Source organism: Heterocephalus glaber, unplaced genomic scaffold (assembly GCF_053883595.1).
Source record: "Heterocephalus glaber isolate CG9 unplaced genomic scaffold, H.glaber_assembly_v1.0 deba00001465, whole genome shotgun sequence".
In the NCBI taxonomy this organism is placed as follows: domain Eukaryota; kingdom Metazoa; phylum Chordata; class Mammalia; order Rodentia; family Bathyergidae; genus Heterocephalus; species Heterocephalus glaber.
Genome location: NW_028258312.1, coordinates 1,480,956 through 1,508,220, shown reverse-complemented (window position 1 = coordinate 1,508,220; position 27,265 = coordinate 1,480,956). Strand labels below are relative to the sequence as shown.

At 38.3% G+C, this 27,265-nt stretch overlaps 1 protein-coding gene across 25 annotated transcripts in view; it reads right to left on the bottom strand.

Annotated features, from left to right (window-relative positions):
• Sil1 (SIL1 nucleotide exchange factor) overlaps positions 1-27,265 on the bottom strand; it is a 301,994-nt gene that overhangs the window by 239,325 nt on the left and 35,404 nt on the right. For 6 of the 25 annotated variants that reach the window (XM_087180671.1, XM_087180669.1, XM_087180679.1 and 3 more), the window contains one exon: positions 1,758-1,830. The exons of 8 other annotated variants lie outside the window; for them this stretch is intronic. The gene's annotated coding sequence lies outside the window, so the exon portion shown is untranslated. Of the gene's footprint in view, positions 1-1,757; positions 1,831-4,993; positions 5,070-6,482; positions 6,555-27,265 lie in introns of all 25 variants that reach the window. 11 more of the 25 variants (XM_087180663.1, XM_087180662.1, XM_087180661.1 and 8 more) reach the window with 4 other exon arrangements.

Below are 27,265 nucleotides of genomic sequence, written 5' to 3'. Positions count from 1 at the left end.
TTCTTTGATGTACCTGGGTAAGACAAACCTCCTACCACAATCTCTTAAGCTATCTGAGCCCAAACCAGGGAGAGACCTTTACCCAGCTAAGAAAAAGCTGACATAGCCTTTCTACCACCATGCCAAGGGAGCCAGAGAAATCAGTGTTGTAAAATACCCTTTAATCAAGTCGTCTCCTGTTAGTGTAGATTTAGGGAAAAAAAAATTCTCAAGGAACAAGAAATAAGTGGAAGAGAAGAGAAGAACAAAAATTAATGAACACAGTAATTATCCCCCGAAGTTGCAAATCAGAACATTCCTCAATTGAAGACAAGTATGAAAAAGAAGATTAAGATGCTTCAGGGATGTGTTCATGAAACAGCAGGGCACTGAACAGATAAAATGTATTTACAGTACCTCGCTGGGGACACATACCTGTTGGCTAATAGCTACCAGATACTAAATACCACTGTAAAAATAATATTCTTCCCTCTTTCATCATAGAGTTACAATTATCCATGGGAAAGCAGCAACACAGCAAGCCATCTTGAATGATTATGGGGAATAATTCAAGATTCCAAGCTTATTTCTAAGGGTCTAAACACAAGTGCTTAACAGTCACATTATAGCCCCTGAATTAGTCAGCTTCCACCCCAAGAAAATACCAGACTGGTGGTTTAAACAATAAAAAATTTATTTTCCAAAAATTCTGGAAACTAGAAGTCCAAGATCAAGATTCTAGCCAAATTCAGTTTCTGGTGGGGCCTCTCATCATGACTTGCAGACAGTCACCTACCTTCTCACAATGTCCACATGACATGGCATTTCTTCAATGTGTGCACACAGAGAAAAATCACTCTGGTATCTCTTCTTATAGGGACACTAGCCCTTTGGGACAAAGGCTCCAGTCCTATGGCTCCACTTAACCTTAATTACTTTATTACTCCAAATATAGCCACACATGGGGTTAGGACGGCAACATGCAAATTTGAGAGGGAGCACAAATATTTAGTCCATTATACTCCCTAAAGGAAAAGACATGTTCCCAAAGACCAGTTTACAGACTGAGAAGAGAAATGGGAAGACTAGATAAGAGGATGGTCTTGGGGATACCTGCTGACCATGGGAGGTGATGGCCAAAGATTCCAGGGCAAAGAGAGCCAACATATGCATATGGGGGAACTGCACTAGCACAAATAAACTCTGTTTAGCAAACAATTTCTCTCCCTTTCACAGAAGATACCCAAACTCCAATAGGTAGTAGTAATGGAATATATCTATCTATAGTAATACTGGACATCTACAACTATGTATCTGCCAAATGTTTAGCATACAAGATTTTGTTCAAGTCTCATGAAAGTCAGTACAGAGGACATTATTACTATTTTTTACTTTACAAATAAGGAAATAAGTTCACATTGGTGAAAGTCACTGGCCCAAGGACACCCAGTATGGTAGGCAGAATAATAGCTTCCCAAAGATACCAGGTCCTAATTCCTGGAACCTATAAAAGTTACCTTAGCAAGAAAGAAAGGAAAGGAAAAGAAAGAAAAAAAAAAGAATGGAGGAAAAAAATGGAAACAAAGCTTTTTTAAATAAGGAGGGGAAGAAGGGTTAAAAGGGAGAAGAATAGGGAAAAAAGTATCAAGCTATATCATGTACAGATACAAATTCCCTATGATGAATGTTATCATTATGTATATCTAAAATATACCAATAAAGTTTTGCTTCAAAAAATATACACATACTAAAAATAAATTAATAAATTTAAAAGTTACCTTATAAGGGCCAGGGATTTAGCTCAGTGGTTCTGCTGCCTGTCTTGCAAGTGCAAGGACCCAAGTTTGATCCCTGGTACCAAAAAAAAAAAACAAAAAAAAACAAACAAAAAAGTTACCTTATAAAGTTAAATAATTAAAGTTATCTTTTGCAAATGTGATTTAGGATTTCCAAATTATTATCCTTGATTGTTTAGGGCTACCTAGATAATCACAAGTGTTCCTTAAAAAAAAAAAAAGACAGAGGTAGAATTCCAGGTACGGTAGTACACATCTGTAACCCCCAGGAGGCTGAAGCAGAACAATGAGTTTGAGACCAGCCTGGGCTATATAGCAAAGGCAAAGCCAGACTGGACTACATAGTGAGAGACTCTGACTCTAAGAGAAAAAAAAAGGACAGAGCAAAATTTGACCCAGACACATAAAAAAGTGATATGGAGGGCTGGGGATTTAGCTCAGTGGTTCCATCGCCTGCCTCACAACCACAAGGACCCAAGTTCGATCCCCGGTACCAAGAAAAAAAAAAAAAGATATGGAGCCGGGAATTCAGCTCAGTGGCACCATGCCTGCCTCACAAGCTCAAGGTCCTGAGTTTGATCTCTGGTACTGGTACTGGAAAAACAAAAACAAAAACAAAACAACAACAAAAAAATGATACAAGGACAAAGCAGAAAGATGTATGAAGATGACAGTCAAAGATAAGAGTGATGTGGCCATACACCAAGGAATGCTGGTAGCCACCAGAAGCTAGAGAGCAAGAAACATAGTGTAACCTAAAGCCTCTGGAGAGAGCATAGCCCTGCCAACACCTTGATTTCAGCCCAGTGATATTCATTTCAGGCTTCTGGCCTCTAGAACTGTATGAAAATAAATCTGTTAATTTATGCCACCGTTTGTATTAATTTGTTACAGCAGCCACAGGAATTTAGTATCCCCAGTAGCAGTAGCAAAACCAGGCTTTGAACCTGGGTCCTTGTGACTCACTCCAGGTTGCACTCTTGAGTGTTATCTCTTGCTCCTTTGCTACCCACAGCCTCCCCAAGCTGGAGCTCTCCAATGTCTGATGAGTGACCCTGCCAAGAATCGAAGCAACTGGCACTGACATCTCCTCTGCTGCAGGGCCTTCAGATGAGCCTCTCCTTTCTTCTACCACCATCTCAGTCAAAGTTTATGGGAGGCTGAAACAGCCTTCTAGTGTTTTACTGAGCAGGCAGGGAGAGAAATACAGTAGCCCAGAATTCAACATCCTCATGAGAAAGCAAGGCAAACTAACGAAGGCTTTCATCTTCTTTCCACTTAACTGTTTTCCAAATTATCAAGAAGCTCCTAACTTCTGTGCTCTGCTCCATTAGCCCTCAATTTACTCTTTCCCACAGATGTGTTGGGAGAGGAGCATTAGCCCTCAGGTAGTTCAGTTTCCCCTCTGCCCTTGAGAAGGACCACTGTTCACCACTTAATGACTTCCCAGGAACACTGGGAGAAGGAGCTTCCTGGGTTCCTCGCTGGATGCTTTTGGGTTGAGGACTGGTGTGAGCAAGCTGGCACAGAAGTGCCTCAAGCTAACCAATTCTGAACTTAACAAGCAAGCTAATAAACACATTGTCAGGACAAAGGTACTACACCCCAAAATATACTTTTTGAACTTATTCTAACAAGTATAGTTCAGCTTTAATTATTTATAACACTTCAAAATGCAGGTGGTGAAACACAGTAGTATCATGTATAAAAATAATGATGTATTGGTAATGGAGGACATCATGGCTGCTGTGGCTACTAAATCTCTGCTGAGGAGCCAGAGGGCTTCCCAGGAGAACAATCAGTCGGGTAGATTAAACAAGGGGAAGATTTGGAATTTACAAAAGTAGTAAAACAACAGGTAACTCATCAAAGTACCCAGAGTTCCCCTATGTCTCATTTTGCTACAGGATTTTTTTTTTCTCTCCCTCATCCACTTAATCTTCCTTCAAGTTCTTCTAGCAACTTTCTACTTTCTTTTCACTTGACAAGAAGGTTGGTATTAGTCCATTTTGTGCTGCTATAACAGAACACCCAATGCTGCATAGTTTACAAAGAACAGATGTTTATTTCTTACAGTTTTGGAGACTGAGAACTTCAAGATTAAGAGGCCAGCATCTGATGAAGGTTTTCTTGCTGTGTCGTAACATGGCAGAAAGCATTATAGGGAGAGAAAGCCCAAACTCGTTCCTTTTTATCAGGAGACAACTTCTATGCCAACAGCACTAATCCACTTATGACTTCAAAGCCCTCACACAACATAAAAACTTTTTTTGGTAGTAATGGGAATTGAACCCACCCTCGGGCATGCTCGATAAGTACTCTACCACTGAGCTACATTCAATCCTTTTTTAATTTTTATTTTGAGACAGAGTCTCACTAAGTGGCCCAAGCTGACCTCGTAAGTGATCCTCCTGCCTCAGCCTTTCAAGTAGCTGAGATTATAGACATGCACCTGCACACTCACCCACCTAATCACTTCTTAAAGACCTCACTTCACATTATTGGGGATTAAGCTTCTAATATATCACCTTTGGGGGATACACTCAAACCATAGCAAAGTTCAATTTGATTTTCCATCAGTATCCCAAATAACAATTACAGCTAACATTATTTATTCATTGGACTCACACCAAATCTGCATCATTATCCTCCTACTGTGAGACTCAGAGAGGTTAAGCCCCCTTCCCAAAGTCACAGAGCTAATCGATGGCCAAGCTAGAATTAGAAAGCAGGTCTCTCTCTCACCGTGCACTAAACTAAAATCAAAATGGATTAAAGATCTAAATATTAAAACAGAAATGCTGAACCGGCTGGAACAGAGGTTAGGTAGAAGACATTGGTGTAGGAAATATCTTGAAGATATTGGTGTAGGAAAACATTTTATGAACAAAACCTCAGTTGCCCGTGAACTAGCACAAACAATCAACAAGTGGGATCTCTTCTTACTAAAAAGCTTCTGCACAGCAAGAGAAACCACCAGCAATGTGGAGACAACCCAGCAGTCCCTCAGACAAAGCTCTACTATTTAGAATCTATAAAGAACTTTAAAAAATCAGACCTCCCAAAATTAAAGACCCAATCCAAAAATGGGCATCTGAAATGAACAGACATTTCTCACACAAAGAAGTAGAAATGGCAAATAAACATATGAAAAAATGTTCAACATCACTGGTCATTTGAGAGATGCAAGTGAAAACAACGCTGAGATTCCAACTCACCCCAGAAAGAACGGCTGCTATCAAGAAATCAACCAGTGCTGCCTGCCTCGAAAGCGCAAGGGCCCGAGTTCGATCCCTGGTACCAAAAAAAAAAAAGAAATCAACCAATAACAAATGCTGGCAGGGCTGTGGGGAAAGAGGAACACTGCTCCACTGCTGGTGGGATTGTAGACTGGTGCAACCACTGTGGAAATCAGTATGGTAATACCTCAAAGAACTAGGATTGGAAGTCCCATTTGACCCAGCTATTCCCACGCTGGGTATCTTCCCCAGAGAATTAAAAGAATCATACCACAGTGATATATGTGCACCCATGTTCATAGCAGCACAGTTTGTAATAGCTAAAACTTGGAAACGGCCCAAATGCCCATCAACTGGAGACTGGATAAAAAAAATGTGGGTTTTTTATAAAATGGAGTACTACTCATCCATAAAAAATGAGAAATTAGAGACGTTTGTTGCTAAATGGATGCACATTGAGGCGATACTCTTAAGTGAAATAAACAGGACACATATGTGTAAATACCAAACAGTTTCTCTAGTGTGAGAAACTGACAGCGTAAATAAGGACTAAAAGGTATAATAGATCATGTGAAATAGGAAGAAAAGGGGCAAAGGGGAAGGGGAAGTGGGAGGGGTAGGGGAAAGGAAAGCAGGGAATGGAATTAGTATGAGAAAATGAAAAAAAAGGAAACAGGGCCGGGGATTTAGCTCAGTGGTTCCACCGCCTGCCTCGCAAGCGCAAGGACCCAAGTTCGATCCCCGGTACCAAAAAAAAAGGAAACAAAGTCTCTGTAAATAGGGAGGGATGGAGGGGTTGAAGGGAGGGTAGGGGAAGGGGGAAAAATAAGAACCAAGACAGTATGTAAAGGTGCATATCTCCAATGATGAATGTCACTATGTTGTACACCTAAAATGTACCAATTAAAAAAAGAAAAAGAAATTTTTAAAAAATGAAAAAAAGGAAACAAAGTCTCTGTAAATAGGGAGGGCAGAAGAAGGGGGAAAAAATAAAAACCAAGAGAGTATGTAAAGGTGCAACTTTCCAATGATGAATGTCATTATACTGTAAACCTAAAATGTACCAATAAAAGGATATACAGTTAAAAAAAAAAAAAAAAAAAAGAAAGCAGGTCTGACTCTAACGGCCATGATTTTAAATATCAAACTGCCTGCCTCCCAAAAGAACTTACTACTACGGTGTTTACTAGAAAACACCTTAAGAAGACAAATCCACAAAAATCCAATCTATGGACTGAGTTTCTGAAGTGTTCAAAAAGACTCAAGAAGACACTTCAAACTGTCCAGAAAATTTCTTCCACTCCCCCACATCCTTACAGAGAATAATATGGAAAATATAGTTAGATGCTAAAAATCCAGGGGAGGGGGGTATCTAGAAACGAAAAGAAATTTACATCTTCCTCAGGTGAACCCAAATCCCTACATTTAATAGTACCTCAAGGCAACCCACCCCTATTCCTCCACCTGCCTGAATCTCAGCAGGCTGTCATCAGCAAGAGCCTCATTCCACCACCAGGAAAATAATGGACAGTTCTCAAGTCTGGAAGAAAAAACCAAAAAAGCAATGCAAAAATAGAAAGAATAGGTTAAAAGCTCAAACTTCTATTTATTATCACCATGTTTTCCTTTTTTAAGCTTCTTATTCTTCTGACTCCAAATAAGTTTCCTTTGCTTAGTCCTAATTATTGCTTGAGCTCTCTTCAAATAGGCCCATAAAAACATTGAAAAAACAAATGTAACTGAAAGGTCAACTTGTTCCACGGGTACTCCAGGGAGACTCCCTGACATCTTGCTCTGAAATGCTATTTTGTAACTTCATAGGATAATGCCCCAAAATTATCATGATAAACAATTCTCCATTTCCCCTGGCAAGAGAGCTCATGGAGGCTAGAGGGGCAAGGAGAAAGAAAGAAGGTACCAAGGAGGGAAATATCTCATTTAAGAGTACATACACAAAGGGAATTGGGGAAAAAAGAAGAATCAAGATGCATTGTGTACAGGAACAAATTCCCTATGATGAATGTGATTATTATGTATATCTAAAATGTACCAATGAAATTAATTTTTAAAAAAAGACTACACGCACAAAACTGGCTTCCAAATTTTGTCCAAATCACTAGACTAGTACTGATACCATCAAATTCCAAAGCAACATGTCACTATATGACACTGTCCTTTCTGATGGGGGGAGGGACAGCAGAACACTGGGAGGTAAGGAAGTAGGGCAGTGAATAGAGAAGAAATATAAACCATAATTTAGGGCTGGAAGCCCTGCTGCTTCTCCTGCCAGGAGCTAGCAAGAAGGCCTGAATCAACTTTCTGAAAGGTAAGACCATGAAAGGGGATGTTAAAATAAATTGAGAAAAAACAGGAAAAGCTCAGAGAAAAGAAGAGCCTTACTGTACTAGGTTTGCAATTTTTCTGCTTTCAGAGCTGAACCTCTGACTACCAGATTTTTCAAGGTTTAAGAGCTTTGAGGTCTTATTTTGGTGGTGGTGGGGTGTCACTAATTCTATCTCTTTGAAAGTGTCTGTTTGCTTCAATGGAGAGCATTTGCATGAAACAGAATGAGTTGCTCTCAGAGAAATGTCTATTACTTGGAACTCAGCTGTGTTCATGTGTGCATGGGCATGCATAAAAGAGACATGTGAAAGGTGTTTCCACAGCAGTCTGCTATTCTATTAGATGCACAGGTAGAAAATATGGGGGCAGAACTGGGAGGCCTAATCCACCAAATCCTCATGAACACAAAGATTGCAGCTAGTTATAAAGAAGTTTTCGAATGCTTTGTTACCATCTGCCCACCATGAACAGTTTCTCCTCTCAATCCCACTCTGCCTTGGAGCCAGAGATTATGGACTGAAACCTCTATAAACTGTAATAAAAGGAGGGCAGAGAAGGTGAGCTGGTCCTAGTACCCTGAAGGAAGCTCCCCGATGCCATCCCAAGCTCCTAGGGCAGAGAAGGTGAGCTGTGCGGGCACCAGAAGCACCCCCGCCCACCCCATGGAAATGAGAAGACATGTAAACAAGCCTCAAAAACAGACTTCTGGATCACCTACAGCAACCCCAAAGGGAAACGAGATGAAACAATCTGATACTCAACTACCTGGACTCTCTGAACTGACAACAAAAGAGGATCTGAGAAAAATGAAATCAGAAATAATTACTCAGATAACAGCAAAGATTTTGCTCATGGTGCAAGACATGATTAATAAATCTAGAGAAGACACAGATTAAAAAAAGAGGATCTGAGGAACATGATGGAATTCCAACATAGAAAACAAATGGAATCCATAAAACAGATGCAAACAGATTTCCAGGAGATTAAAAACTCCATCGAAAGTCTGCACAGCAGAATGAACCAATGTGAGGATAGAATTTCAGATATAGAAGAAAATATTGCAATTAGTGTCCAGGAAAAGAAAAATTGCTTTAAAATTGTAAAGGAACACGACAAATCAATCCAGCAGCTGCTAGACGATGCAAAGAAGAATAACATAAGACTGACTGGAGTCAATGAAGAAACAGGAGAGAGTGCAGATGACATAAAAAACTGTTCACAGAAGTGATGGCAGAAAACTTCCCAAGGAGGGGAAAAGAACTTGACATACAGATAAGTAAGGCATATAGGACTCCAGCTAGCCTTGATCAAAAAAAAATCCACACATAGGCATATAATAGTTAGGATTCCAGAAATCCAACAGAAGAACAAAATTCTACAAGCAGTGAGAGAAAAGAAACAAATCACATACAAAGGAAAGCCCATCAGAATCACAGCAGACTTCTCAATGCAAACCCTCAAGGCAAGAAGAGCTTAGAGTGATATATTTCAAGCCCTAAAGGAAAACAGCCTCCAACCCAGATTGATGTACCCTGCAAAACTATCTTTCAAATTGGATGGAGAAATAAGATACTTTCATGATAAAGAACACCTCAGGAACTTCATGAATATCAAACCCACACTCCAAAAAATTTTAGGCAATACCCTAGGAAAAGACAATGAGGATCACAAACCCAGGAAACCCAGCCAAATGAATCCATTGGGCGTCACAAATTAAATGCAAAGGGGGAGAATCCAACAAAAAGAAAAAGTCATGACAAGGCTTTCAAAACTTTTGACTTCATCTCCCTAATGAGTGTATAATTCAATCTTGTTATTGTACTGATTAGTATTTTTCTGATTCTAGAGTTGCACACTTTCCCTTGTGCTATACTAGCTATTTATCATCTTATGTCTACTTTTTAACTGGGTTGTCTATTAATGAGCTCTAAGAATTCTTTATACATTCTGCTCATAGGTTATATGCATTGTAAATATGGTCTGTTTAAGGACTACTTTTCATTTTAATGTCATTTAAAGTTCTAAATTTTGATGGAATCTCATTTATCAATTTTTGTCTTTTATACATCATGTCTTTTGTATCCTAGGTAGTTCTTGCCTACCCTGAATTCATAAACACTTTCTCTTATAATTTCTTCTTAAAGTTTTATACTTTTAGGCTTTCTTATTTAGGTTCATAGATTCCTTCAAGTTACTTTCATGTATCGAAATAAAGGGTTGAGGTTAACGTTTTTATGTATGGATACCAGGTGTTCTAATGCTGTTTGCTGAAAACACTCTCTCTTCCTTGGCTCTTGAATTGAGTTTATATTCTATAAAATGCTAATGCTAAATAATCTTTCAAAACTCAGTGGACCATATATGTGTGGCTCTATTTCTAGATTCTCTGTTTTATTCCAATGATCTATATGTCTTTCCTTACACCAACACTGCCTTGATTACTGCAGCTTTAGAAGAAGTTTTAAAATTAGGTACTAAATGTCTTCCAACACTGTTTTGGTTTTTTTTGGTTTGTTTTTTAACTTTTCTAGGTCCTTTGTACTCCTACATAACTTTTAAATTTCAATATCCAATTCTTCATTTATAGCAAGTGTACACAGACCTGAATTTTTATATATACCTTGTGTTTTCTAATCCTGCTAAATTCAAGTACAAGTTCTAGGAGCTCCTAGAGATTTCTTAGTATTCTCTCTGTAGATGATCATTTCATCTACATAGGAAGATTTTGCTTCTACCTTGCCAATCCTATCCTAATTATGTCATTTTATTGCCAGACTATTTTGGTGGGGCCAAGGTTTCAAAGTTTAATGGACAGATAAAGAGTAAGCATATCTGCCCTTGTTCCCCATCTTAAGGAAAAAGCATTGTATCTTCTCCATTCATATAAGGCATTCTCGCTGGAAGTATGGAGTACATGTCTTTAATCTGTTGAGAAGGTTCTGTTCTACTTCTAGTCTCCTGATAGCTTTTACCATGAAGAGCTGTAGAATTTAGTCCAATACTTTTTCTCCAACTACTGACAGGATCATATGGCTTTTTCCTTTCCTCTGTTAAAATGATGACTTTTGGGGGTGGATCTTCCAATGCTGAACCAACACTGCCATCCCTATAACAAAACCACTTTCTACATACTGCCAGATCTGACTTCTAATTGTTTGGTTAAACAAATTTCTATCTATGTTCATACTTTTTTCTTCTCTTCATCCAGTTTTAGGATTAGCACAATGTTGAGTTCCTAAAATGAGAGGAGAAGTGTTCCTTCTTTTTTCTGCTTTAATTGTTTGATATAATTTATCAGCTAAAATGTATGTGAGCCTGCTGTTGTCATATAGGTAGGTTTTCAAGCTAGGAATATACTTTCTTTAATAGATGCTATTCAAATTTTATATTTCCTCCAGAGTTAGTCTCATTAATTTGTCTTCCAAGGTACTTCTTAGAAGTTGTCAAATTTATTTCAAAAAAGATTTTTGTAATATGCTTTCTATGTCCTTTTAAATTCTGTAAAATCTGTGATAATGTCTCCTAGATCTTGATATTGTAATTTAAAAAATGTATAAGTGATACTGTGTAACAGGAAGAAAAGGTCTAAAGGAGCAGGGAAAGTGGGAGGGGCAGGGGAAAGGAATAAAGGGAAAAGAAAAAATATGAGAAAAGGAAAAAAATGGAAACAAAGTCTTTGCAAATAGGGAAGGGTGGAGGGGGTGAAGGGAGGGCAGGGGAAGGGGAAAAAAATAAGAACCAAGATACTCATGTAATGGTACAAGATTCCAATGATGAATGTAACTGTATTTTATACCTAAAATGTACCAATAAACTTAATGGGAAAAAAAGAAGTTTTCACTACTTTAAGAAAAGTAAAGGAAACCAATGAAATACAAAACAAAAAGAGATGCAAGTCTGGTTTGTTACTTTATAATGTTAATAATAAAATTTAAAAAAAAAACAAAGCCCAGGAAGCCTAGATGGGCCTGGTGGCACACTCCTATAATCTCAGCACTCTAGGAGGCTGAGGCCAGAGGATTGAATTTGTTTTTGTTTTTGTTTTTGGTACCGGGTATTGAACTCAGGTCCTTGCACTTGCAAGTCAGCCACAGGTGGCCTGAGGATTCAAAGTTTAAACTCAGCCTGGGCCAACATAGCAACTGGCAAGATTCTGTCTCCAAAAAAAAAAAAAAGTTCTGGGAATGTAGCTCAGTATGAAGGCCTTGGGTTCAATCCTCAGTACTGAAAAAAAAAAAGCCTGATTAAGCATCAAAGAAATCAAGGTCATCACCACCCCTAAAGGTCAGAAGCATGTCCACTTTGGGGTCTTTCTGGCTGATCCACCTTTACATGACATGGAATTACAGATGACAGTCACAATGGGGTGGGAGTGAGTAAGAGTGCACCTTGCCCATCTCAACCACCTTTCTACAATCACAGGGGGAAGAAAGGTTATAGCCTGGGTGGAAAATTAGAACAAAACATACTACCTACAACAGCAGCCACACAACAGCTTCAAAGATTTCTAAAAGAAAACACTTCTTTGAAGAAGACTTGCAGAACTAACACAGGGACAAGGAAACAGAGCAAGTGAGAAAAGATTAAAGGAATAGGGATCATCATTTAGCACAGAAAAGACTGACAAGTACAGGTAAAAGGAACAGAGAGGAGGCTTAATAATGATTTTTAAGCCCAGAGATAGTTGCTTAAGAGAGCCACTCACCATTTTACCAAAAAGCTACCCTCTGCCCCAGAATCTTCCAATGTCTAGCTTGCTGGCTTACAGCTGAAATTCTTGCATATAAAAGGAGAAAGGCATTCATCACAAGTCAATTTCTAGATAAATTTAATCACAAGATAAAGATTATCACAGATGGATAGAGGAGGATGGTCAGTAACTACAGCAAATTAAGACTAGTTGTAAAGGGGGCCAAGGATTTAGCTCAGTGGTTCCGCTGCCTGCCTCACAAGTGCAAGGTCCTGAGTTCAATCCCCGGTACCAAAAAAAAAAACACTAGTTGTAAGGTAGAAATAAGAATGGCTAAATACCCTCAGTCAGACTCTTTCAATAAAGGTAAATAACCAAAGGAGAGAATTGACAAGGAGGCTAATATCACTCACTAGACTCATGAATAGTGAAGAGTTAACAATAAGCCAGACATGGTGACACATGACTATATTCCCATCTACTCTAGAGGCTGAGGCAGAAGAATACCAAGTTCAAGGGTAGCCCAGACAACTCAGCAAGATTTTGCCTCACAATCTGAAAAATAAAATTTAAAAGGTTGGGAGTACAGTTCAGTGGTAGAGGGCTTGCCTAGCATACTGGAAGCCCTGTGTTCCATTCCCAGCATGGGTTCGCACGCACACACACACAAACACACACACACACACAAAGTCAACAATATCCAAGTCAGGTTAAAGGAACTATGTCCTTTGAGAAAAAGAAAAGGAGCAGACAGCCTTAGGTAAAAGAGAACTACAAAAGGAGTAGTGATCAGTAGCTGCAGTTTCAATAAAAACAACCTTTTTAGAAACAAAAACCAATCTGTTAGCTAATCACACTAGAGATACACTTTCTTGCTCATATCCCTCCCTGGGTTTTATTCTCTAAGGACCAGGTCTTTGAGTGCCAATAACATTTAGGACTCAAACATTTACAAAAGTGGTTAGAGCACCACCTCTTCCTTACTCCAGGAAGCTTGGGGCACTGCCCCAGCAAAGTGAATAAGGACTATTTTTTCCTCACCAGGGGAACACAACAGCAGAGCCTCTATTGTCTTCACAGGCCTTGTGAAGATGGGACAGTTAAACTGGTCCAGCTCTCATTCACATACATGGCCAATATCTGCCAGGAAAAACCAAGCAACTGCCAGAGGGAAAACACTATCTTCTCTGACATCTCCACATCTCACCTTGCTACCTATTCACATTGTGAGTTTGTTTCTATTTGTCAATTCTTGGCTAATGACCTTGTCTAAGAACTTAGGTAGTACTGCAAAATGTGTCAGTGGAATATCAGAGTGAGATAAATTTGCCATGTCCTGGTGAGTTTTTAATATTTGTTCTATTCTAAGCAAATGTATTAAAGCTTGCTTCCTTATAACAGAAAACCTAAAAATCAATTCTCAAAGCCCAGCAACTACAAACTCCCATTTCCAGTAACAAAATGCCAGGAAGAAAAAGAGGAACATAAAATAAAGCAAGGGAAAAACAGCCTCTCCTCAGAATGTTCCAATTAAAGGAGGGGTGAGAGTGAGGGACATCACTTAACAATAAACAAGGACAAAAATCATTTTGATTATTTATTTAGGAAACAAAATGGTATATAAACACCTGTGTACCCAGTTACTGAGTAATAAAAGAACACATTCAGAAGCTTATTCATTCAACAAATGTTTAATCATGTACTATATGCCAAGTACTATTCCTAGCACTAGGAAAACAACTGCATACAAGACAGACAGGGTCCTTACATACATGGAACTCACATTCAAGGAGAAAAAACAAGAGTCAAGAGAAGTAATTAAATAAGAAAAGTATCAGCTGGTGCTATGGTTTGGGTACGGTTTGTTCCACTCTAAACTCATGTTAAAATCGGGTTCCCAATATAACTGGCGGGAGAAGTAGTAGCATCTTGAGACAATGGCTGAGCTAGAATCAGTAGCACATGCCTATAATCCCAGCAATTCAGGAGGCTAAGGCAGGAGGATCACCAAGATCGAGATGGGGAACTTAGACTGTCTCAAAACACAAACAATAAAAAGGGCTAGACATATAGTTCAAGAATATATAGTTCATATAGTTGACCCTGCAGTCAACCTCAGTAACACCAAAAGAAAAAAAAAAGAGAGAAAGAGAGATGGTTTCCTTTGTCTTCACCTCTCTTCCAAACATGCCTGCTTGCCCTTACACTTTCTATCATGAGCTGAGGCAGCATAAGGCCATCACCAGAAGACAAGTAGGGGATGGTATCATGCTCTTGGACTTTCCAGTCTCCAGAATCAAGAGCCAAAATAAACTTGTATTTTTACAAACTACCCTGTCTAAAGTGTTTTGTTATAGCAACACAACAGGACTAACAAAAAAAAAAGGATTAACACAGATGATTAGATTATGGTAAATGAAGTACGGTGGACCACTGACTTACAAACTCCATTTGTTGGCAAGGGCTGGTTGTAACTCAACTTGGTTGTAAGTCACATATCTTTCCCATAAGAAATAATGGAAATACCTGTGATGTGTTCTGAACCTCCCAAAGTACCACTTAACTAACCTTTCCATAATAAAAAAGTGTTGTATAATATGTGTGATTTACCAGGAACGCCAATAATTCTCCTAGTGTACTCACCAAAAAGTTATAAAATGTGCCTAGTTTACCAGAAACAACAATTTCATACTGTATTCATCATTCAAGTTGACATCTTTGGCTTGCAGGAAGGGAACATGAAACAGAAGGTGGTTATTGTTTGAAGTAGAGTCCCCTTCCATAAGAATATCAGGAATCTGGCTCTCTGGTGTGTCCTTTCTCTACTTGGGAGAGTCTGTAGCCCACTAGGATCTGTTTCTAGCTCACTAGGTCTTAGCCGTTTCAGAATTAAAAACTGGTCTAAAGTTGTCCATTTCTGTCTTTTCTTTAATGCTGTTCTATAGTAAGACATGACATTGTCATTAAGCAAGTAGATGTAATGAATGGCTTTTTCTCTGTCTGGGTGGTCTTTTCCACAAATGTTTTTATTTTCCCTTAAGTTCTTTTATTGGTACCTTTTAGGTATACATTTACATTTATCACTGGGTACTTGTACCTGTATGTGATGTAAATTAGTTCTTATTTTTTTCCCCATTACCTCTGCATCCTCCGCCCCCGCCACCCTTCCCTATTTACAAAGACATGTTTCCATTTTTTCATTTTCTCATAATTTTTCCTTTCCATTCTTTCCTTTGCCCTTCCCCTCCCAATTCGCCTACCCCTTTGGATCTTTTCTTCCCATTTCACATTATCAATTATTTGCTTTAATCATTTTAATCCTTATTTACACTTTCAGTTTCTCACACTAGAGAAACTATTTGGTATTTACACGTGTGTCCTATTTATTTCACTTAAGAGTATGGCCTTGGGCCAGGGATTTAGCTCTGGTTTCGCTGCCTGCTACGCAAGCACAAAGACCCGAGTTCGATCCCCAGTACCAAAAAAAAAAAAAGTATGGCCTCAATATGCATCCATTTAGCTATAAATGACTCTAGTTTGTCATTCTTTATGGCTGAGTAGTACTTCATTTTATAAAAAAACCCACATTTCCTTTATCCAGTTTCCAGTTGATGGGCACTTGGGCTGTTTCCAACCTTTAGCTCTTACAAACTGTGCCTCTATGAACATGGGTGCACATATATCGCTGTGGTATGATTCTTTTAATTCTTTGGGGAAGATACCCAGCAGGGGAATAGCTCGGTCAAATGGGACCTCTAGTCCTAGTTCTTTGAGTTATCTCCATACTGCTTTCCACAGTGGTTCCACCAGTCTGCACTCCCACCAACAATGGAAAAGGGTTCCTTTCTCCCCACACCGCCGCCAAGATTTGTTATTGGTTGATTTCTTGATAGCAGCCATTCTTTCTGGGGTGAGGTGGAATCTCAGTGTTGTTTTCATCTGCATCTCTCAAATGACCAGTGATGTTGAACATTTTTTCATGTTTAGTTGCCATTTTTACTTGTTTGTCTGAGAAATGTCTGTTCATTTCAGATGCCCATTTTTGAATTGGTTCTTTATATTTGGGGGGGTCGGATTTTTTTTAAGCTCTTTATATAATCTAGATAGTAGTCCTTTGTCTGAGGTACAGCTGCTAAAAAATTTTTCCCACACTGTAGACTGTCTCTTAGCTCTGTTGGAGGTTTCTCTTGCAGTGCAGAAGCTTTTTAATAAGATGAGATCCCAGTTGTTGGTTCTTTCTGCTAGGTTCTGTGCTACTGAGGATTTGTTCATGAAGTCTTTTCCTATGCCAATGTCTTCTAGAGTTCTACCTAACTTATCTTCCAGCAAGTTTAGTGTTTCTGTTTTAATATTTAATCTTCAATCCACTTTGACCTAAGTTTAGTGCATGGTGATAGATATGGGTCTAGTTTTAATCTTTGGCAGGTTGAAATCCAGTTTTTCCAACACCATTTATTAAATAGGCTATCTTTCCTCCAGTGAGGGTGGTTGGTTCCTTTTTCAAAGATGAGGTGGCTGAGTGTGTCTGGAGTTGTTTCTGCATCTTCTAATCTGTTCCACTGGTCTTGGGTCTGTTTCTTTGCCAGTACCATGCTGTTTTTCTCACAGTAGCTTTGTAGCATAGTTTCAAGTTGGGGATTGTGATACCCCCTGCCATGTCTCTGTTGCCTAGAATTGCTTTTGCTATCTAGGTGTCTTCTGGTTCTAAATGAATTTTTGGATTGTTTTCTCTAGTTCTGTGAAGTATATTGTTGGACTTTCAATTGGCATTGCGTTGAATCTGTATAGCAGTTTTGGACGTGTGGCCATTTTCACTATATTGGTTCTTCCTACCCAGGAGCAAGGGATGTCTTTCCATTTTCTTGTATCCTCTTCGATCTCTTTTTTCAGAGTGCTGTAGTTTTCAGTGTAGAGGTCTTTTGCTTCCTTTGTTAGATTGATTCCTAGATATTCCATTTTTTTGGATGCTATTGTAAAAGGAATTGTTTCCCTAATTTCTCTCTCAGTGAGTCTGTTATTTGTGTACAAGAGGGCTATTGTTTTCTGAGTACTGATTTTGTATCCAGCTACTCTACTGAATCTGTCAATTAAGTCTAGAAGTCTTTTGGCAGAGTTTTTTGGGTCTTCTATGTAAAGTATCATGTCGCCAGCAAATAATGACAGTTTAACTTCTTCCTTTCCTGTCTTTATTCCTTTTATTTCTTTCTCTTTGCTAATTGCTGTGGCTGTTTCCAGAACTGTATTGAACAGGAGTGGTGATAGTGGGCATCCTTGTCTTGTTCCTGATTTTAGCGTGAAAGTTTTCAGTTTTTGACCATTTAGTATGATGTTGGCTGTTGGTTTTTTATAGATAGCCTTAATCAGGTTGAGATAAAGACCTTCTATTCCAATTTTCTGTAGGGTTTTTATCATGAATGGGTGCTGGATTTTGTCGAATGCTTTTTCCGCATCTATTGAGATGATCATATGGTTTTTGTCCTTGATTCTGTCAATATGGTGTATTACAGTCAGACAGGCAGGTCTGTGGATGCCACAGCAAGGTCGCAAGTCGTGGGGAATACTCCGATCCAGCCTGCATCCACTGGACCACCCCCCACCCCACCCCCTGCTCCTCTGGACTCTTCTCTGTACTACCACCTGGTTCGACACTACAAAGACGCAGAGGACACCAGATCACTGTACTGGGTAAGTTGGAGTCATCATCACCTCCCATCAGGACTGGGACTATCTTCAGGGGAAGGGCAGCTGGAACCTGCAATACAAGCCTGCAGAGTTCAACCCTACAGGAAGACAGGGAGCTCAATTTGGGACTTGCAGCCAAAAAACTCCCTGAATCTCACAGGTCTGCGACTGGCTTACTGAGACTAATTGACTTATATCTCCACAACACTACCCACATTGTTTATTGTGACAACAGGGACATACCCTGAAAGAGGCCCTTCATCTTCATTTTTATTTTTTATTCCCAAAATTGGTATTATTGGTTTTTCTCTTTTTTCTTTTTCTCCTCTTATAATTTTTTTCCTACTCTTTGCAAATACTTTTCTCTCCTTTTTTTCTCTTTTCGTTTTTTCTTTCTTTTCTCTTTCCTTTCTCTATCTCTTACACTCACTCTCTTGCTCTCCCACATTGTTCATCTTCCCTTTTTGTCCCTGTTCTGGCCCTCATTCGGACTTCTTCATTTTCCTATTATTCTCTTTTTCCTTCTTGCCTGTGTCCTCTGGCCTCACTGCTAACCTTCCCCTATCCTTCTACCTATCTGTTCCTCCCTCCACAATCCCTTCTAACTCGCCATCCCAAAGAGTAAAGTTGCTATATTGAAGAGTTTATTCACTATATGTTGAGTTGGTCTTCGATCTTGATTTAATTCACACAGCTAAAGGTGATAGACTAATAACTACAACAAAATGTCATTTTCAAAGATGTACTTGATGGAATGGTGTTGCTGATAGTATCACTTGGGCTAATATGTTGTTATTAATCTAGTCAGTGAACCTTCCTAGTATAAGGAAAATGAGATAGCCTTAGAGTCATTAGAGACTCAAAAGGGCTGGGGATTTAGCTCAGTGGTTCCACTGCCTGCCTTGCAAGCACAAGAACCTAAGTTCAATCCCCAGTACCAAAAAAAAAAACCAATTAGAGACTCAAAACTTAAAGACCAGCTAAATCTAGAAAGACACCTTTGAGAAGTAATCATTCCATAAGGGTTCTAATTACAAGCAACAAAGATACTTACAATAAGCAATTTCAAACTATCAACCCAGGAATTAAACCAAGGATAGTACCAAAAACAAAAATGAGAAGACATTTAAGCAAGGCACAAATGCAGGCTTCCACCCCACCAAGGGTAAATCCTGGGGGAAATGAGATGGAAAAGTCTGATAACCAACCACCTGGATACCCTGAACTGATAGCACAGGAAGTAACAAAACAGATGAATGAGGCTCTAGAAAAATTCAAAGCAGAAATAATCTCCCAGATATCTACAGAGATGGTGAGCAGAGTGAAAGACATGATTAAAGGATCTAGAACTGAAACAGATAAAAAATAGATGAGCTCAGAAACATGCTGGAAGCCATGAATACCCAGCATAAGAAAGAAATGGAAACCATGATCACCCAACATAGGAAAGAAATGGAAACCATGAAACAGATTCAAACAGATATTCAGGAAATCAAAAACTCCACTGAAAGTATCTGCAGCAGATTAAGGGAATCAGAAGATAGAATATCAGATATAGAAGACAAGATCACAATTAGAGACCATGAAAACAGAGATGTCTTAAAAACAGTAAGGGACCAAGAGAAATCAATCCACCAACTGCTAGATGATGCAAAGAAGAATAATATAAGACTAATAGGAGTCCATGAAAAAACAGGAGAAAACACAATTGACATAAACTGTTCACAGAAGTAATAGTAGAAAACTTCCCAGAGGTGGAGAATTGGACATACAGATAATGAGGCATATAGAACTCCAACTAGCCATGATAAAAAAAAATCTACATCTAGACATATAATAGTCAAGATCCCAGAAACCCAACAGAAAAACAAAATCCTAAAAGCAGAGAAAAGAAACAAATCACCTACAAAGGAAAGCCCATCAGAATGACAACAGACTTTTCAGCACAAACCCTCAAGTCAAGGAGAGCCTGGAGAGCAGTATTTCAAGCCCTAAAAGAAAATAACTCCCAACCTAGACTGTTGTATCCTGCAAAATTGTCTTTTAAAACTGATGGGGAAATTAGACACTTCCATGACAAAGAACACCTGAGAAATTTCATGAACACCAAACCAGCACTACAAGCAATGCTAAACAATATCCCAGAAAAAAGCAATGAAGGTCACAATTCCATGAGGCCCAACAGAGGGAAGCCACCAGGCAAGGTAAGACACTAGAGGGAAAAGGTGAAAACTTAAGAAATAAAAGAGCTAACAAAAGTAAAACATCATGACAAGGATAAATCAATATCTATCAATTATAACCATCAATGTTAATGGGCTCAATTCATCAATCAAAAGAAATAGACTGGCAGAATGGATTAAAAAACAAAATCCAACAATATGCTGTATACAAGAAACACACCTAACTCAAAAAGAAACCATAGACTGAAAGTAAAAGGATGGAAAACAGTTCTCCATGCCACAGGAACCCAGAAAAAAGCAGGGGTAGCAATCTTATTTGCACACAAAGTAGATTTCAAACCAAAACTAATTATGAGAGACAAAGATGGTCACTACATCCTTGTGAAGGGAACAATCCAAGTGGAGGAGATGACAATCTTAAATATATATGCACCAAATATGAATGCCCCCAACTATACAAAGCAAATATTAATGGACATGAAAAACCAAATAAACACTAACACAACTGTAGTGGGGGACCTCAATACCCCACTATCACAAATAGACAGATCATCTAGACAAAAAGTTAACGAGGAAATTCTAATACTGAACCAAGTTACTGAACAAATGGACTTAATAGATGTTTACAGAGTGTTCCACCCCACAAAATCAGAATATACATTTTTTTCGGCTGCACACGGGTCATTCTCCAGAATAGACCACATGCTAGCTCATAGGACATGTCTAAGTAAATGTAAAAGAATTGAAGTTACCCCTTGTATATTATCAGACCATAGTGCAATAAAATTGGAGATCAATAACATAAGAAACTGCAAAACCCCCACAAACACATGGAAACTGAATAACACCCTCTTGAAAAACCAATGGGTCACAGAAGTAATTAAAGAAGAAATTTAACACTTTCTACAAGTAAATGAAAATGCCAGTACAATATACAGGAATCTATGGGACACAATGAAAGCAGTTCTACGTGGAAAATTCATACCAGTGAATGCCCATATTAGGGAAACAGAGAAAACTCAAATAAATAACCTAATGCAGAACCTCAAGCTGCTAGAAAAAGAAGAGCATAATGAATCCAAACCTCATACAAGAGAGGAAATTATAGAGATCAGAGCAGAAATCAATGCAATGGAGACGAAGAGAACAATACAAAAAAAATCAATGAATCAAAGAGTTGGTTTTTTGAAAGAATAAATAAAATCGATAAACCTTTAGCCAACCTTATCAAAAAAAGGAAAGAAAATGCACAAATACATGCAATTAAGAATGAAAAAGGTGAAGTCACAACAGATCCAACAGAAATCCAGAGGATCATCAATACCTACTTCAAGAACCTCTACTCCAATAAAATGGAAAACACAGTAGAAATGGACAGATTCCTAGATAAATACGAATTGCCAAGTTAAATGAAGAAGATATAGAAATTCTAAACACCCCAATTACAATGAGTGAAACCGAAAAATGTAACAAAATATTTACCAACAAAGAAAAGCCCAGGTCCAGATGGCTTCACTGCTGAATTCTACAAGACATTTAAAGAAGAACTAATGTCATTACTCCTTAAAGTCATCAAGGAAATTGAAAGGGAAGCAATACTTCCAAATTCATTCCTGGAAGCAAGTGTTACTTTGATTCCAAAACCAGGGAAAGACGCAACCCAAAAAGAGAACTACAGGCCAATCTCCCTAATGAACATAGATGCAAAAATCCTCAACAAGATATTGGCAAACAGAATACAGAGGGTCATCGAGAAGATCATACACCCTGACCAAGTCAGATTTATCCCTGGGATGCAAGAATGGTTCAACATTCATAAATCAATAAATGTAATACACCATATTAACAGAATCAAGGACAAAAACCATATGATCATCTCAATAGATGCAGAAAAAGCATTCGACAAAATCCAGCACCCATTCATGATAAAAACCCTACAGAAAATTGGAACAGAAGGTCTTTATCTCAACCTGATTAAGGCTATCTATAAAAAACCAACAGCCAACATCATACTAAATGGTCAAAAACTGAAAACTTTCACGCTAAAATCAGGAACAAGACAAGGATGCCCACTATCACCACTCCTGTTCAATACAGTTCTGGAAACAGCCACAGCAATTAGCAAAGAGAAAGAAATAAAAGGAATAAAGACAGGAAAGGAAGAAGTTAAACTGTCATTATTTGCTGGCGACATGATACTTTACATAGAAGACCCAAAAAACTCCGCCAAAAGACTTCTAGACTTAATTGACAGATTCAGTAGAGTAGCTGGATACAAAATCAGTACTCAGAAAACAATAGCCCTCTTGTACACAAATAACAGACTCACTGAGAGAGAAATTAGGGAAACAATTCCTTTTACAATAGCATCCAAAAAAATGGAATATCTAGGAATCAATCTAACAAAGGAAGCAAAAGACCTCTACACTGAAAACTACAGCACTCTGAAAAAAGAGATCGAAGAGGATACAAGAAAATGGAAAGACATCCCTTGCTCCTGGGTAGGAAGAACCAATATAGTGAAAATGGCCACACGTCCAAAACTGCTATACAGATTCAACGCAATGCCAATTGAAAGTCCAACAATATACTTCACAGAACTAGAGAAAACAATCCAAAAATTCATTTAGAACCAGAAGACACCTAGATAGCAAAAGCAATTCTAGGCAACAGAGACATGGCAGGGGGTATCACAATCCCCAACTTGAAACTATGCTACAAAGCTACTGTGAGAAAAACAGCATGGTACTGGCAAAGAAACAGACCCAAGACCAGTGGAACAGATTAGAAGATGCAGAAACAACTCCAGACACACTCAGCCACCTCATCTTTGAAAAAGGAACCAACCACCCTCACTGGAGGAAAGATAGCCTATTTAATAAATGGTGTTGGAAAAACTGGATTTCAACCTGCCAAAGATTAAAACTAGACCCATATCTATCACCATGCACTAAACTTAGGTCAAAGTGGATTGAAGATTAAATATTAAAACAGAAACACTAAACTTGCTGGAAGATAAGTTAGGTAGAACTCTAGAAGACATTGGCATAGGAAAAGACTTCATGAACAAATCCTCAGTAGCACAGAACCTAGCAGAAAGAACCAACAACTGGGATCTCATCTTATTAAAAAGCTTCTGCACTGCAAGAGAAACCTCCAACAGAGCTAAGAGACAGTCTACAGTGTGGGAAAAATTTTTTAGCAGCTGTACCTCAGACAAAGGACTACTATCTAGATTATATAAAGAGCTTAAAAAAAATCCGACCCCCCCAAATATAAAGAACCAATTCAAAAATGGGCATCTGAAATGAACAGACATTTCTCAGACAAACAAGTAAAAATGGCAACTAAACATGAAAAAATGTTCAACATCACTGGTCATTTGAGAGATGCAGATGAAAACAACACTGAGATTCCACCTCACCCCAGAAAGAATGGCTGCTATCAAGAAATCAACCAATAACAAATCTTGGCGGCGGTGTGGGGAGAAAGGAACCCTTTTCCATTGTTGGTGGGAGTGCAGACTGGTGGAACCACTGTGGAAAGCAGTATGGAGATAACTCAAAGAACTAGGACTAGAGGTCCCATTTGACCGAGCTATTCCCCTGCTGGGTATCTTCCCCAAAGAATTAAAAGAATCATACCACAGCGATATATGTGCACCCATGTTCATAGAGGCACAGTTTGTAAGAGCTAAAGGTTGGAAACAGCCCAAGTGCCCATCAACTGGAAACTGGATAAAGGAAATGTGGGTTTTTTTATAAAATGAAGTACTACTCAGCCATAAAGAATGACAAACTAGAGTCATTTATAGCTAAATGGATGCATATTGAGGCCATACTCTTAAGTGAAATAAATAGGACACACATGTGTAAATACCGAATAGTTTCTCTAGTGTGAGAAACTGATAGTGTAAACAAGGATTCAAATGATTAAAATGAATAACTGATAATTTGAAATAGGAAAAAAGGTCCAAAGACAAAGGGGTGAAGGGACAGGAAGGTGAAAGGAAAAGAGCGAAAGGAAAAACTATGAGAAAAGAAAAAAAAAATGGAAATGATGTCTATGTAAATAGGGAAGGGTGGAGGGGGTGAAGGGTGCACAGGTAATAAGGAAAAAATAAGAACCAAGATATATCATGTACAGGTACAAACACCCAATGATAAATGTAAACGAACTGTATGCCTAAAATTTACCAATAAAAGAACTTAAAATATATATATTAAAAAAAATATATATATATATATATACATATACTGTATTACATTTATCGATTTACATATGTTGAACCATCCATGTATCCCTGGGATAAATCCGACTTGGTCAGGCTGTATGATCTTCTTGATGACCCTCTGTATTTTATTTGCCAGTATCATGTTGAGGATTTTTGCATCTATGTTCATTAGGGAGATTGGCCTGTAGTTCTCTTTTTGGATTGGGTCTTTCCCTGGTTTTGGTATCAAAGTAACACTTGCTTCCAGGAATAAATTTCAAAGTATTGTTTCCTTTTCAATTTCACTGATGAATTTAAAGAGTAATGGTGATATTTCTTCTCTAAATGTCTTGTAGAATTCAGCAGTGAAGCCATTAGGACCTGGGCTTTTCTTTGTTGGTAAATTGTTAGTTACATTTTCAATTTCACTCATTGTGATTGGGGTGTTTAGAATTTTTGTATCTTCATTTAACATTGGCAATTCGTATTTATCTAGGAATCTGTCCATTTCTTCTGTGTTTTCCATTGTATTAGAGTACAGGTTCATGAAGTAGGTACTGATGATCCTCTGGATTTCTGCTGGATCTGTTGTGACTTCACCTTTTTCATTCTTAATTGCATGGATTTGAGCCTTTTCTTTCCTTTTTCTGGTTAGGTTGGCTAAAGGCTTATCAATTTTATTCTTTCAAAAAACCAACTCTTTGATTCATTGATTTTTTTTTTGTATTGTTCTCTTCGTCTCCATTGCATTGATTTCTGCACTGATCTTTATCATTTCCTCTCTTGCACGAGCTTTGGGTTTGTCATGCTCTTCTTTTTCTAGAAGCTTGAGGTTCTGCATTAAGTTGTTTATTTGAGCTGTTTTCCTAATATGGGTATTCACTACTATAAATTTCCCTTGTAGAACTGCTTTCACTGTGTCCCATAGATTCCTGTATGTTATACTGGCATTATCATTTACTTGTAGAAACTGTCTAATTTCTTCTTTAATTTCCTCTGTGACCCATTGGTTGTTCAGTAGAGTATTATTCAATTTCCATGTGTTTGTGGGGGTTTTGCGGTTTCTTGTGCTACTGATCTTCAATTTTATTGCACTATGGTCTGATAATATACAGGGGGTAACTTCAGTTCTTTTACATTTACTTAGACATGTCCTATGAGCTTGCATGAGGTCTATTTTGGAGAATGACCCATGTGCAGCTGAAAAGAATGTATATTCTGACTTTGTGGGGTGGAACACTCTGTAAACATCTATTAAGTCCATTTGTTCAATAGCTTGGTTCAGTTCTAGAATTTCATTGTTGAATTTTTGTCTAGATGATCTGTCTATTTGTGATAGTGGGGTACTGAGGTCCCCCACTACAACTGTATTAGTGCTTATTTGGTTTTTCATGTCCATTAATATTTATTTTGTATAGTTGGGGGCATTTGTATTTGGTGCATATATATTTAAGACTGCCATCTCCTCTTGGATTGTTCACTTCACAAGGATGTAGTGACCATCTTTGTCTTAATTAGTTTTGGTTTGAAATCTACTTTGTGTGCAAATAAGACTGCTACCCCTGCTTTTTTCTGGGTTCCTGTTGCATGGAGAACTGTTTTCCATCCTTTTACTTTCAGTCTATGAATTTCTTTATGACTTAGGTGTGTTTCTTGTATACAGCATATTGTTGGATTTTGCTTCTTAATCCATTGTCAGTCTTTTTTTTTTTTTGGTACCAGGGATCGAACTCAGGTCCTTGCGCTTGCGCAGCAGGTAGCAAAACCACTGAGCTAAATCCCTGACCCCCAGTCTACTTCTTTTGATTGGTGAATTGAGGCCATTAACATTGATGGTTATAATTTATAGATATTGATTCATCTTTGTCATGATGTTTTACTGTTTTGGGCTCTTATTTTTTATTTTTCCCCCTTTCCTTTCAGTTTCTTGCCTTGTGGCTTCGCTCTGTTGGGCCTCATAGAGTTGTGGCCTTCATTGTCTTTTTCTAGGATATTGTTTAGAATTGTCTGGAGTGCTGGCTTGGTGTTCATGAAATTTCTCAGGTGTTCTTTGTCGTGGAAGTATCTAATTTCCCTATCAACTTTGAAAGATAATTTTGCAGGATACAACAGTCTAGGTTGGAAGTTATTTTAGGGCTTCAAGTACTTCACTCCATGCTCTCCTTGACTTGAGGGTTTGCACTGAGAAGTCTGCCATGATTCTGATGGGCTTTCCTTTGTAGGTGATTTGTTTCTTTTCTCTAATTCCTTGTAGGATCATGTTCTTCTGTTGGGATTCTGGGATCTTGACTATTACATGTCTAGATGTAGATTTTTTTTTTTATCATGGCTAGTTGGAGTTCTATATGCCTCATCTGTATGTCCAATTCTCCACCTCTGGGACGTTTTCTACTATTACTTCTGTGAACAGTTTTTCTGTCATTTGTACTTTTTTGTGGACTCCTATCAGTCTTGTTATTCTTCTTTGCATTGTCTACCAGCTGCTGGATTGATTTCTTGTGGTCCCTTACTATTTTTAAGAAATCTCTGTTTTCATGGTCACTAACTGCAATCCTGTTTTCTATATCTGATATTCTATCTTCACATTTGCTCAATCTGCTGTGAATACTTTCAATGGAGTTTTTAATCTCCTGGATATGTTTAAATCTGTTTCATGGATTCCATTTCTTTCCTATGTTGGGTGATCATGGTTTCCATTTCTTTTTTTTTTTTTTTGGTAACGGGGATGGAACTCGGGTCCTTGAGCTTTCAAGGCAGGTGGCAGAACCACTGAGCTAAATCCCCGGCCCTCCATTTCTTTTTTTGCTGGGCATTCATGGCTTCTAGCATGGTTCTGAGTGCATCTATTTTTTTTTTTTATCTGTTTCTGTTCTGGACCCTCTAATCATGTCTTTCACTCTGCTCACCATCTCTGAAGTTATCTGGGAAATTATTTCTGTTTTGAGTTTTTCTAGAACTTCATTCATCTGTTTTGTTTGTTCCTGTGCTATCAGTTCAGGGTGTCCAGGTAGTTGATTATCAGACTTTTCCACCTCGTTTCCCCTAGAATTTGCCTTTGGTGGGGTGGAAGTCTGGGTTTGTGCCTTGCTTAAATGTCTTCTCATTTTTGTTTTTGGTACTGGCCTTGGTTTAATTCCTCA